This window comes from Zalophus californianus, chromosome 11, assembly GCF_009762305.2.
Source record: "Zalophus californianus isolate mZalCal1 chromosome 11, mZalCal1.pri.v2, whole genome shotgun sequence".
Classification (NCBI taxonomy): domain Eukaryota; kingdom Metazoa; phylum Chordata; class Mammalia; order Carnivora; family Otariidae; genus Zalophus; species Zalophus californianus.
The window spans coordinates 91423834-91436545 of record NC_045605.1 but is presented as its reverse complement, the minus strand read 5'-3'; the positions used below and the strand labels follow the sequence as shown (position 1 = coordinate 91436545).

The 12712-nt window shown below is 34.8% G+C and overlaps 1 pseudogene; it reads left to right on the top strand.

Annotated features, from left to right (window-relative positions):
• The first annotated feature begins 1888 nt into the window (after positions 1-1888).
• Positions 1889-2000, top strand: LOC113915646 (annotated as a pseudogene).
• The last annotated feature ends 10712 nt before the right edge of the window (positions 2001-12712 follow it).

Sequence of the window (12712 nt, the reverse complement as noted above, 5' to 3'; positions counted from 1 at the left end):
GAAGAAAAGTAAACAGAACCTAAGGGATGTGTAGGACAACATCAAAGAGACCAACATATGCATTGTGGGAGTCCCAATGGGAGAAGAGAGAGGAAAAGAGGTAGAAGGAACATTTGAAGACATAATGGCTGAAAACTTTCCAAATTTGAGAAAAAGCTAAATGTAAACATTCAAGAAGTTCAACAACCTTCAAGTAAGTTGAAATCAAAGAGATCTAAGATACATTTTAATCAAAGTTTTGACTACCAAAAACAGAGAATCTTGAAAGCAGCCAATATAGAAATGCTCCTCAACAAGATTATCAGCAGATTTCTTATCAGAAACACTGAAGGCCGGAAGACAGTAGCCTAATACATTCGAAGTGCTAAAAAAAAAAAAAAAAAATGTTAGCCAAGGGAGTGCCTGGGTGGCTCATCTGTTGAGTGTCTGTCTTCTCCTCAGGTCATAATCCTGAAGTCCTGGAATTGAGCCCCATGTTGGGCTCCCTGCTCAGCAGGGAGTCTGTTTCCCCTCTCCCACTGCCCCTCCTGCTGGTGCTCTGTCTCTCTCTCTGTCTCTCTCAAATAAATAAATAAAATCTTAGATAAGAAAGATCTCAAATCAGCAACCTAACTTTACAACTAAAGAAACTACAAAAGGAAGAACAAACTAGCCAAAGCTAGCAGAAGAAAGGAAATAATAAAGATTAGAACACAAATAAAACAATAGGGAAAAACAATAGAGAAAAATTAATGAAATCAAAAGTTGTTTCCATAAAAAAAAATCAGTTGACAAAACTTAGGTAGATATAATAAGAAACAAAGAGAGATTAAAAGTATTAAAATCAGAAATAAAAGTGGGAACATTAATACTGATTCTACAGAAATAAAAAAGATTATAAGAAAGTAGTATATTATGAACAAACAATGAATCATGGAACACTACATCAAAAACTAATGATGTAATATATGGTGATTAACATAACAATAAAAAAATAAAAAAGAAAGTAGTATAAAAAAAGCACTATGAACAATTGTACTCCCATATTATTTGATAACCTAAATGAAATGGACCCATTCCTAGAAACACAAAATTATCAAGACTAAATCATGATGAAATAATCTGATTAAACCTATAACTAGTAAAGAGATTGAATAAGTAATTAAAAATCTCTTGACGGGGCATCTCGTTGGCTCAGTCAGTTAAGTGTCTGACTCTTGATTTCAGGTCAGGTCATGATCTCAGCGTTGTGAGATCAAACCCCCCCCATCACCCTCTGAGCATGGAGCCTGCTTGAGATTCTGTCTCTCCCTCTCCCTTTGCCCCTCCCCCACTCTTGCATGGTGTCCCTCAAAAAAAAAAAAAAAACTCTTGACAAAGAAAGGCCTTGAATCTGATGACTCTCCTGGTGAGTTCTACCAAATATCTACAAAAGAATTAATACTAATCCTACTCAAATTTTCCAAAAATTTGGAGAGGAAGTAATACTCCCTAACTCATTCTATGAGGCCAGCATTAACCTGATACCAAATCAAAGAATACTATAAAAAAAGAAAGCGGCAGGCTAATACCCCTTATGAACATTAATGCATAAATCCTCAACAAAATATTAGCAAACTGATTTGAGCATATCAAGAGACTATACACCATTACCAAGTAGAATTTATTCCTGGAATGTAAGTGTGGCTCAACATATGAAAATCAATCAGTGTAATATACCACATTTACAGAATGAAGGAAAAAAACCCACATGATCATTTCAGTTCATGCAGAAAAGCATTTGACAAAATTCAACACCCTTTTATGATAAACACATTCAACAAACCAGGAATAGAAGAAAACTTCCTCAACCTAAAAGCCATATATGAAAAACTCACAATGAGTATCCATACTCATTGGTAAAAGACTAAAAGCTTTACTCAGCCTTTTGGCTAAGATCAAGTGTAGTATCTGTTCCTATAAGTTTAAAAGCTGTACTCTTAAGATCAGTAATAATACAAGTATGCCTGCTTTCACCACTTTTATTCAGCATAGTATTGGAAGTTTTAGTCAGAGTAATTAGACAAGAAAAAGAAAAAAATGAAATTATCTCTGTTTGCAGGTGATATATGTAGAAAAACCTAGAGTCCACTAAATGAATTCAATGAAATAGCAGTATATGAAGTTGACATGGAAAAATAAGCTGCATTTCTATACATGAAAAATGAACAATCTGAAAAAGAAATAATAAAAGCAATTCCATCATGATAGCATCAAAAACAGTAAAATACTTAGGGGTTAATTTAATCAGGAAGATAAAAGATTTGCACAACAAAACTTCAAAACATTGCTGAAAGAATTTGAAGATAAAAATAAATGGAAATATGTTACATGTTCATGGGGAAGACTTAATATTATTAAAATGCCAATATTAGGGGTGCCTGGGTGGCTCAGTTGGTTAAGCATCTGCCTTTGGCTCAGGTCATGATCCCAGGGTCCTGGGATTGAGCCCTGCATCGGGCTCCCTGCTCAGCCAGGAGCCTGCTTCTCCTTCTCCCACTCCCCCTGCTTGTGTTTCCTCTCTCACTGTCTCTCTCTGTCAAATAAATAAATAAAATCTTTTAAGAAAATGCCAGTACTACTCAAAGCCAAATGCAGATTCAATTTAATCCTTACCAAAATCCCAATGACATATTTTGCAGAGATTAAAAAAAAAAAAAGACACAACCTAAAATACATATGGATCTTAATGGACTCCAAATAGCCAAGGTAATCTTGAAAGAGAACAAAGCTGGAGGACTCACATTTCCTGATTTTAAAGCTTCACACAAAACTGCAGTATTGAAAACATTGTGGTACTGGCATAAAGAAAGAGATATAGACCAATGGAGGAGAATAGAGAGCTCAGAAAAACCATTGTATATATAGTCAGCTGATTTTTGACAAGGGTGCCTAGACCATTCATTGAAGAAAGGACAGTTTTTGATCAAATAAATTGCCAAGAATACTGGATGTCCATATGCAAAAGAATGAAATTATATCCTTTCCTAACACCATATACAAAAATAACTCAAAATGGATCAAAGACCTAGATGTAAAACCTAAACTATATAAAATTCTTAGAAGAAAACATATTGCAAATCTTTATGACATTGGATTTGTCAATGATTTCTTGGATATGATGCCAAAGTCACAGGTAACAAAAGAAAAAAAATAGACAAATTGGACTTCCTGAAAAAAAAAATGCATCAAAAGTAAATAACAATGAGTAAAAAAGCAACCCACAGAATAGGAGAAAATCTTTGAAAATTATATCTTTAATAAGGAATTGTCAAAAAAATAAGGAATTGTCAAAATATATAGATTATTTCTAAAACTCAACAACTTAATGAAAAACAAAAATCCAATTCAAAAATGAGTCACGAAATTGTATAAACACTTCTTCAAAGAAGATATATAAATGGCCAATCAGCACACGAAAGATGCTCAACATCACTAACCTTTAGGGAAATGCAAATTAAAGCTACAATAATATACCACCTCATACCAATCAGGATGAATACTATAAAACAAAACAAAAAACAAACAGAAAATAACAAGTATTGACAAAGATGTGTAGAAATCGGAACCCTTGTGCACTATTGTTGGAAACAGAAAATGGTGCAGCACTGTGGAAAACATTATGGTAATTCCTCAAAAAATTAAAAATAGAATTATCATTTGATTTAGCAATTTCACTTCTGAAGATATACTCAAAAGAATTGAAAGAAGAGTCTTGAGATATTTGTATACCTGTGTTCATGAAAACATTACTTACAACAGCTAAAACATGGAAGCAATCTAAGTGTCACTGATAGATGAATAGATAAGCAAAATTAAATGGGATATTATTCAGCCTTAAAGAGGAAAGAAATACTTCAATATGCTACAACATAGATGGACCTTGATGACATTATGCTAGTGAAATAAACCATACACAAAGAAACATGTATGATTCCACTTATATGATGTACCTTAGAGGAGTCAAAATTATAGACAGAATGTAGAATGGTGGTTACCAAGGGCTTAAGGGAAGGAGAGACAGGGAGTTATTGTTTAATGGGTATAGAGTTTCAGTTTTACAAAATGAAAGAGTTATGAAGATGGATAGTGGTGATGATTATATGACATTATGAATTTATTTAATGCCACTGAATTGTATACTTAAAATGGGCTACAATGGCAAATTTTATGTTACAAATATTTTGCCACAATAAAAAATATGGGAGACAATTATAAACACTAAAATCCCAGACATATTCCTAGAGTGGGGAAAAGCATACAATTTTAGACCCAGAAGTTACATGGGATTTATAGGTTCTCAGAAATCATAATGGATTCTCCCTTGAGCAAAATCTAAGTTATGTTAATTTTAATTATGGTAATACTAAAAAGGGCAAATATATAATTTCAATTTTTCTAATCCAATCTAGTTACAAAAGAGTTAAAACAAGCCACAAGCAACTAAGGGAATGTCTTCTTCAAAGTAGGAAAATACTGAATATGTGTGATATTTTCTCTTTTGTTAGAAAATATAAATTAAAAGAATGAAGGAGAAAAAGTCACAGAAATCTTTCAAGCTAGTAAACCTCATCTAATCAATTAGCTTTTTAAGTTTTCCTTAGTCACCTTGCAAAAAATCAATAATCTAAATAAAACTAGGGACACCAGAGTGGCTTAGTCTGTTGAGCGTCTGCCTTTGGCTCAGGTCATGATCCCAGGGTCCTGGGATCGAGTCCTACATCAGGCTCCTTACTCAGCAGGGAGCCTGCCTCTCCCTCTGCCTGCTGCTCCCCCTGCTTGTGCTCTCTCTCTCTCTGACAAATAAATAAATAAAATCTTTAAAAAAATAAATTAAAAAATAAATAAATAAAACTGTATGTATGGATTTATTTAGAACTGTCCATTAATTTTGGATTTGAGTTTGTAGATTTAGATGCAAATAAATATATTCAACATTTCCTAAAAAAACAAAACAAAAAAAAAACTTTGGTAGTTTGATATCTTGCCACAAATTCTGATAGTGTATCAAAGTATGAAATGCAAAGCATGCTATATTAGCAAAAAAGATAAGTCACATTTATTGAAGATTTATTTTATGCCTAGTATTTTGCAAATATTTTTCATTTTATTCTCCCACTAAATTTGTGTTATTAACTCTAACAGATGACTAAACTAAAGCTTAAAATTTTGCAATGATTTGAGTTAGGTTCCATACATAATAGACAAGAATCGATTTCAAATCCATTGTTCCTGGCTCCAAAACTTGTATCTTGGAGACACAGAGACTACAGAGAGGTGATTCGAGAACCCCTAGAACTAGAAAAGGTGGAGGCAGGTGAAGCGAAGACCCATGCTGGGTCTCCTATCTCAGCTTCCATGAAAGCATTTCATTGATTATTGGTTCATATACTGGACTTGGATATTGTTTCAATAAAGTGTTTCATTGCTAAAATATTTTAAAAACCACTGTTTTAAAGCAAAATCATTTCATGATACAAATGTGTGTTTTACTCCTTTTTTTTTCCTTTAACAAATTCAATTGGTAACCTTAAAAAACAACCTCAAAATTACCTTGCTATGAAAAACTTTTCCTCAGGTTCTCCTGAGGCTTCATAGCTTCAGGCTAGGTTGTGATCAAAGACCTTCCTTCAAGTTCACTTTGGGCACATCATTCAAGGTCATTATTTCTGTGATTGCCTTTTTTTTTTTAAAGATTTTATTTATTTATTTGACAGAGAGAGACACAGCGAGAGAGAGAAGGCAAGCAGGAGGAGTGGGAAAGGGAGAAGCAGGCTTCCCACGGAGCAGGGAGCCTGATGCAGGGCTTGATACCAGGACCCTGGGATCATGACCTGAGCCAAAGGCAGATGCTTAACAACTGAGCCACCCAGGCACCCCTGTGATTGCCTTTTTAATAGCTTGATTCTGGAGTCATTTTCACAAGGATTTCAATTCTTCACATCTATCTTATATTAAAACTTATCTTTTAGAAGGGTGAATTGTAGGAAAAGGAGAAGACAAGCTAGTTATATTTTCCTAAAATTATAGGTCATCCATCCCAGTCATAGGAAACCTATTGTTTCTTTACCCAGGCATGGGGAGTGGAACTGGTCCCATTACTTCATTCTCATTGACTGGTGCTGCTCCCTTACTCAGACATAATTTATTCTCTGTCATTTATTGATTTATTCCCATCAGTGCTTTTAGGTGCAAATTTCTTCAAAGTTGCCAGAGCAATGAAGCCGACGTTTAGGAGTGCCTGTAAGTTCCCTGAGGTCAGAGACCTTGTCCGCTTCATTTTTGTGTTACCTTCCTTTCACAACACTATGCAAGACTAATAAATTTCAAAAGGAAGACATTTATAAAATATTTAGAGGAGAGAATACAGAAATGAAAGTGTATAATGGAAGGACCAAACAAGATTAGATTTATCTGTGATTAAAACTAGTATTTTAATTACTTTGCATGTGTATGATTTGAATAATGCCTAGTTCTCTTACACATACACACACACGTACACACATACTCTCTACATGAAGATAAAGTTATGTGTGAGTCCATCTTTCCTACCACTGTTGTCTCCACATCTAAGAACATAGTACGTTCTCAATATTTATGTATTAAATGAATAAACTAATTTATACTAAATTCAATTTTTTATTATAATACATGCCACATTGGAAGGGACTATGTCTACTGCAAAACAACTTTTGTCTAACTTTGCCATATTGCTCACTGACTTGTATTTATTTGACTATAAATTAATTAATTTTGGCACTGAATTTCTGTACCTATTTATGACTTAAGACACCAGGCAACTTCAGAGTGGGGGTAGAGAAAGGTACTTATAGTCTCGGACTCATAAAGGAATGTTTTTATGAGGACAATAATATCTCGGATGGGTTTTGTACAAATTTATTGCATTCTCCTCATGGAAGAGCTTAATGTAAGAGTTGTAAAAGATGCCGACATGTAGGGCCATCACTCATTTGAGAAAAGAAGACTGAATGGATAAATAAATGGTCAGTGATTTGTTTTATGCCTACAGTAGCTTAACCAACCACAACCCTGTATAATATTTCAGCACAAAGATATTTATGAACAGGCATTAATATCTCAGCACATACCTCATGGCAAAGCTGAAATACCTGTAAAATATTTTCAAGCTATTTTTATTTGAAAGTAAAACAATTATCAGGTAACATTTGCAGCCAAATCTACTTCATCTTGAAATAAAAGTAAATTTAAGAACATAGTACCAATTTTAATGGATTGAGGGACCTATGTATTTAAAATCACCTTAATGGATGGTGAATATATTCACAAATTATTAGACCCTATGAAACAAGGAAAAATCATTGTTATCTCAGATGACTAAATAGTTCAAGTTTTTTTAAACATAATTGAAATTCAACCATCATAATACCTATGGGCCATGACTATCTATATTCAGATTAATTGATTTAAGTTAATTTCTCAGACAATTATGTTTTGGAAACATTCAATTTTGTGAAATGCTTCTTTATATTGCAATGCTTTATATTGAAATGCTTCTTTATATTGACCTTGCATGAGGTCATGGCATGTTAAATGATGAATACATACCTGTGTCATGCTATGACTCTGTATTACTAGACAACTGGTTATCAGTTCTCAAATATCCTTTTAGCATGACTGACTGACTGATTGATTTTTAAGAGAGAGGGGAGATGGGCAGTGGGAGAGGGAGAGAGAGACTCTTAAGCAGGCTCCATGCCCAGCTTGGAGCCTGATGCAGGGCTGGATCTCACAACCTTGAGGTCATGACCTGAGCTGAAATCAAGAGTCTGACACTTAGGGCACCTGGGTGGTTCAGTTGTTAAGTATCTGCCTTCAGCTCAGGTCATGATCCCAGGGTCCTGGGATCAAGCCCTGCATCAGGCTCCCTGCTAAGCAGAAAGCCTGATTCTCCCTTTCCCACTCCCCCTGCTTGTGTTCCCTCTCTCACTATCTCTCTCTCTCTGTGTCAAATAAATAAATAAATAAAATCTTAAAAAAACAACAACAAAGTCTGACACTTAGCTGACTGAGCCACCAGGAGCCCCCTTTTAGCATGATTTAGAAGTAAACATAAGAGCAGGGAAAGATCATGATGCATGTAATATAACCCAAGGGTTTTTTTTTTTCTGTAGTGATATAGATTTCCTTAATATTATTTTGAACAATTTCTTCATTTTTTTAAAAAGCAGCCATATGGGGACAAAATGATTTAACCCTATTTTCTTCCTTTTGCTCCCAGGTCTGATGCTCTGTCAAAACCAAAAGATGATGCAAAGGAAATTGTCCTGTGGAAATTTCTAGTATATGTTATGACTATATTATTGAACACTATATAATTTTCCATTATATAGTAGAAAATCAAATAGTGCCATTGAATAGTCAAAGCATATATTTTCCCTACCCTGTATAGGTGGACAACAAAAGCAGCCTTTAGAGTTGAATTAGTTATTAGCATTATGAGATACCATAATAATTCTAGAAAAATAAGTGAATTAATATGCACAGTAGTTAACATTTTATGACATGTGCCAAAATATCTGAGGGTTTTCCTAATGTTTTATTTGATGAGGAAGATTTTTTAAAAATATTTATTTATTTATTTGAGAGAGAGCAGGAGCAATGGGGAGAAACAGAGGGAGAGGGAGAAGCAGACTCCCTGCTAAGCAGGGATCCCAAAGTGGGGCTCTATCCCAGGACTCTGAGATCATTACCTGAGCCAAAGGCAGTTGCTTAACTGATTGAGTCACCCAGGCACACCAGTGAGGAAGATTGTTTTTTAATTACCATGAAAGGAATTATTTGAACATGGGAGCATAGATATTTCTTTAAGATAATGATTTTATTTCCTTTGGATATATACTCAGAAATGGAATGGTGGGTCATACGGTAGTTCTATTTTAAATTTTTTGAAGATCTTCCATACTGCTTTCCATAATGACTGTACTGATGATATTCCCATCAAGAGTGTATAAAAGTTATTTTTGCTCCACATCCTCACCAACACTTACTGTCTTTTACTTTTTGATAATACTTTTTGATATCTCATTGTGGTTTTGATTTGCATTTCTCTGATGACTAGTGACATTGAACATCTTTTCATGTGCCTGTTGGCCATTTGTAGGTCTTCCTTGCAAAAAATATTTATTCAGGTCTTTATTCTATTTTCAATTGATTATTATGATTATTTTTGCTAGTGAGTTGTAGGAGTTCCTTAGAAAGCTTTATCATCAAAATAGTATGGTACTGGAATAAAAACAGTCACATATACTCATGAAACATAGTAGAAAGACCAGAAGTAAATGCAAGCATATACAGTCAACTAATCTTTGACAAGAGTACACAGTGGGAAAAGGATAGTTTTTTCTATAAATGGTGTTGAGAAAGCTGGATATCCACATGCAAAAGAATGAAATTGGCCTTTATCTTATGCCATACACAAAACCAATTCAAAATGGATTAAATGTATAACCTGAAACTGTAAAACTCCTAGAAGATAACATAGGGGAAAAGCTACTTGGTTTTTGTAATGATATCTTGTACTTGACATCAAAAGCACAGGCAACAAAAGTCAAAATAAGCAAGTGGGACTACATCAAACTAAAAAGTTTCTGCACAGTAAAGGAAACAATTATCAAATTGAAAAGGCAATATGGAATGGGAGAAAATATTTGTAAACTATATATCCTATAAGGAGTTAATATCCAGTCTGACTTCTTTAATTAGTTATTTTTGTGATTTGGCAATGTCCTAAACATTCCAGTAAAATGAAACAGCTCAGCAATAGAATTCAGTGAACTGTTGGGCAAAATGAAATTGGCAAATATATGGGCAGATACATTTTGGCATAGAACATTGCAATAACAAAGTTGTTCTGATCATTTGAGCACTGGGTTATTAATAAAGTTCTCCAAGCAGTTATATTGTCCCCTTCCTGTGCCTTTAACCTAACGTACAAGTTATAATTTTATCCCTGGCATTAACATACTACAGCTTGATTTATAAGATATTTTCCCTATCTCCACTAATGCAGGCGGCAAGTGATAATATGACCCATCAACAAATACATACTATTATTGTATCTCACTAAATGTGTATAATTCAGATTCCTTGCCTATTAAATTTAGTGTACATATCAACAGATATTTAGAATTTAGAAGTCAACTCTGAATTGAATTGGAATAGACTAGACCTAATAGCCAGTTGTTAAGCCTTCAAAAATGTTAACTCCATAAAATAATATTAGAAACATTTCATCCCCCAACATTTCTCTGTAACTCAAGTTTTACAAATTTATCTTAAAAGATGTGGTGTAGCTAAAAACATGGTTTGAATCTTAGGACAGCTGAAGAATTTGGTTGGCGATCGAGGGATCCCTAAGATGAGATTTGTGGACACTTTTTTCAAATACTTTGAGGACTCTGTTGGCTGCTTTATCAGAGAATTTACTGGGAATTGTAACCCTGACATGTCTTAAAATCAAAGTAAATAAGCCCATTGCTTCCGTAAAAGAAGAAAATGTATATTCTGAGTACTATTTTGAAGATAAGTAACTCAGTTTTTAAGCATTTCTGTATGTATATATGTGTGTTGTATGTTTTCAATGCAAGATAATTTTATTTTACAAAGCTAGTTGCTGAACACATTTGAAGTGTACAATGGCTTAAACATAGAATTTTTTTTTTTTTTATTTCTTGCTTGTATAATGTCCAGGAGGTATGATCCTGGCAGACTGAATAGTCTCCTTCCAGGAGTGGTTCAAGAATCTTTCTCTTGTGGTTTTATTTACTTCACCTTGTGGCTTCCATGGTTACTATGTTGATTTTTGTTCAAGATAGCAGGAAGGAGAAAGAGCTTGGAGTTCACATATGGAAGTTTTTAATGAACCAGTGGTATAAGGGGTTAATGACTTTTCCCTATATTTCATTGGCCAGAACACCATCACCTGGTTTTATGGGCTGACTTGTGTTTGCCCATAATTTATATGTTGAAGTCTTAAAAAGTCCAGTATCTCAGAATTTGACATTTATGGAGGTAATTAAGCTAAAGTGAGGTCTTTCCCCTTTAGACTATTAGTTGTTTGAGGTCAGGAATTAGATGCTCTCCTTGATTCCAAAGTGCCTAGCACATTGAATGACATGAAGTTGGCATTTAATAAATATTTGTTGAATGAATAAGGGATTATGTCAACATGAAAAACCCTGGAGGGAATGTTAAGAACTGGTAAATAGATTGCTGATGACCTTCAGATATTTTTTATTCTGGATTATTTCAAGTTCTTTATTTCTTGCCACAGAAACTGCCAGTTTGTGTATTTTAATTAACTGTTAGCTCCCCCTGGGATAGTTAGAAGCCGGCAGTTACTTTGGTAAATAGCATCAATATGGAGCATCTGGTTCTCTGAAGTTAAGTCCTATGTTCAAGTCCTGTAAATTGTTCAGTCTAGAGAGAGGCAGACTCCATCCCCTGGCAAAGGTAGGGGAGATTTGATCTCAGGAATGCCTCCTACTACTTTGCATTTGCATGCTCTCCCAGACAATAGTTTTTCATTAGACTTTCAATAACACTCCTCAAAACCAGTTAAACTGTCAGGAACTATATGTCACTGTCTTACCTGTTTTCTTGGTTGTTCCATTAGCATACTTAGGTGCCCTGAGGGAGTTGAGAACCCTTATCAGAAGAGAAACAGGAATATGAAGACTCCTGAGTCATTCAGAAGTATTTACTTTCCTAGAAAAGCCCAGAAGTCATCAAAGATTAGAACTACAGCTGATAGTGATAAACAATTATCCTGCCTAGAGAGGTAGAAGCACCAAGATCATAAAGAAAATGAGGGTGAAAATATTTTTATTTGAGATAAAATAATAGAGCAGAAAATGTGGTAGAGAGGAAGGAGTGTTTGTGTGTGTGTGTGTTTCCCCAAGACTGCAGTAGGGTTGTATGAGATATTACTGTCCCTCAACTTTACAAGATTCTTGAGTAGCTCTGGGAATTGGGAAGTCTGCAGTTTACAACCTCTCTCTTCTGTTGTAAGCAATTTAACCAAGCTCCTGTTAGCAAGAGACACTTAAGCAACAGAAATCCTAGAGGAGATTTTTAAGCCCATAGTAAAGATAATACAATCCTCCTGCATAAAAACAAAGGATTATTCATACTGTGCTGCTGGTGAAGTCTCATTTCACAACCGATGTAACTTTCTATATTAAATCAGCCCCACCAGCACTGGAATGAGCCAAACTCAGGTGTCATTTATCACTAGCCATTTTGGGTGCACCAACCATAGAGCCAGCCCTCAGTTTGACCCTTCCAACGGCTCACCCCACTGTGTGAGCAGAGGTTTTTATCTGTAGACATGCTGATCTTTTTCAGGATTCAAATTTATTTTCCTGACATGGTTCATGGCTCCTGTCTCCAGGTGCTTGTCCTCTGAAGGAAGAAGCTGCCTTTGCAGTACCCCTCCCATAACAGGTCATATCCCTTTGGCAATTTGTAGCCCTGGCTCCTTTTCATCTCTTAAATCTCAGTTTATGATCCATTTACCTGAATAATTCATAATCAATTGAGGCACTAATTTTGCCATTTGCTGAATCACCCAGGATGTATGTCATGAGAAGGTACTATTTAATTGCAGAGTGATTGGTGATTGACAGATTTGGCTTTTCGTTTTTGTTTTGCT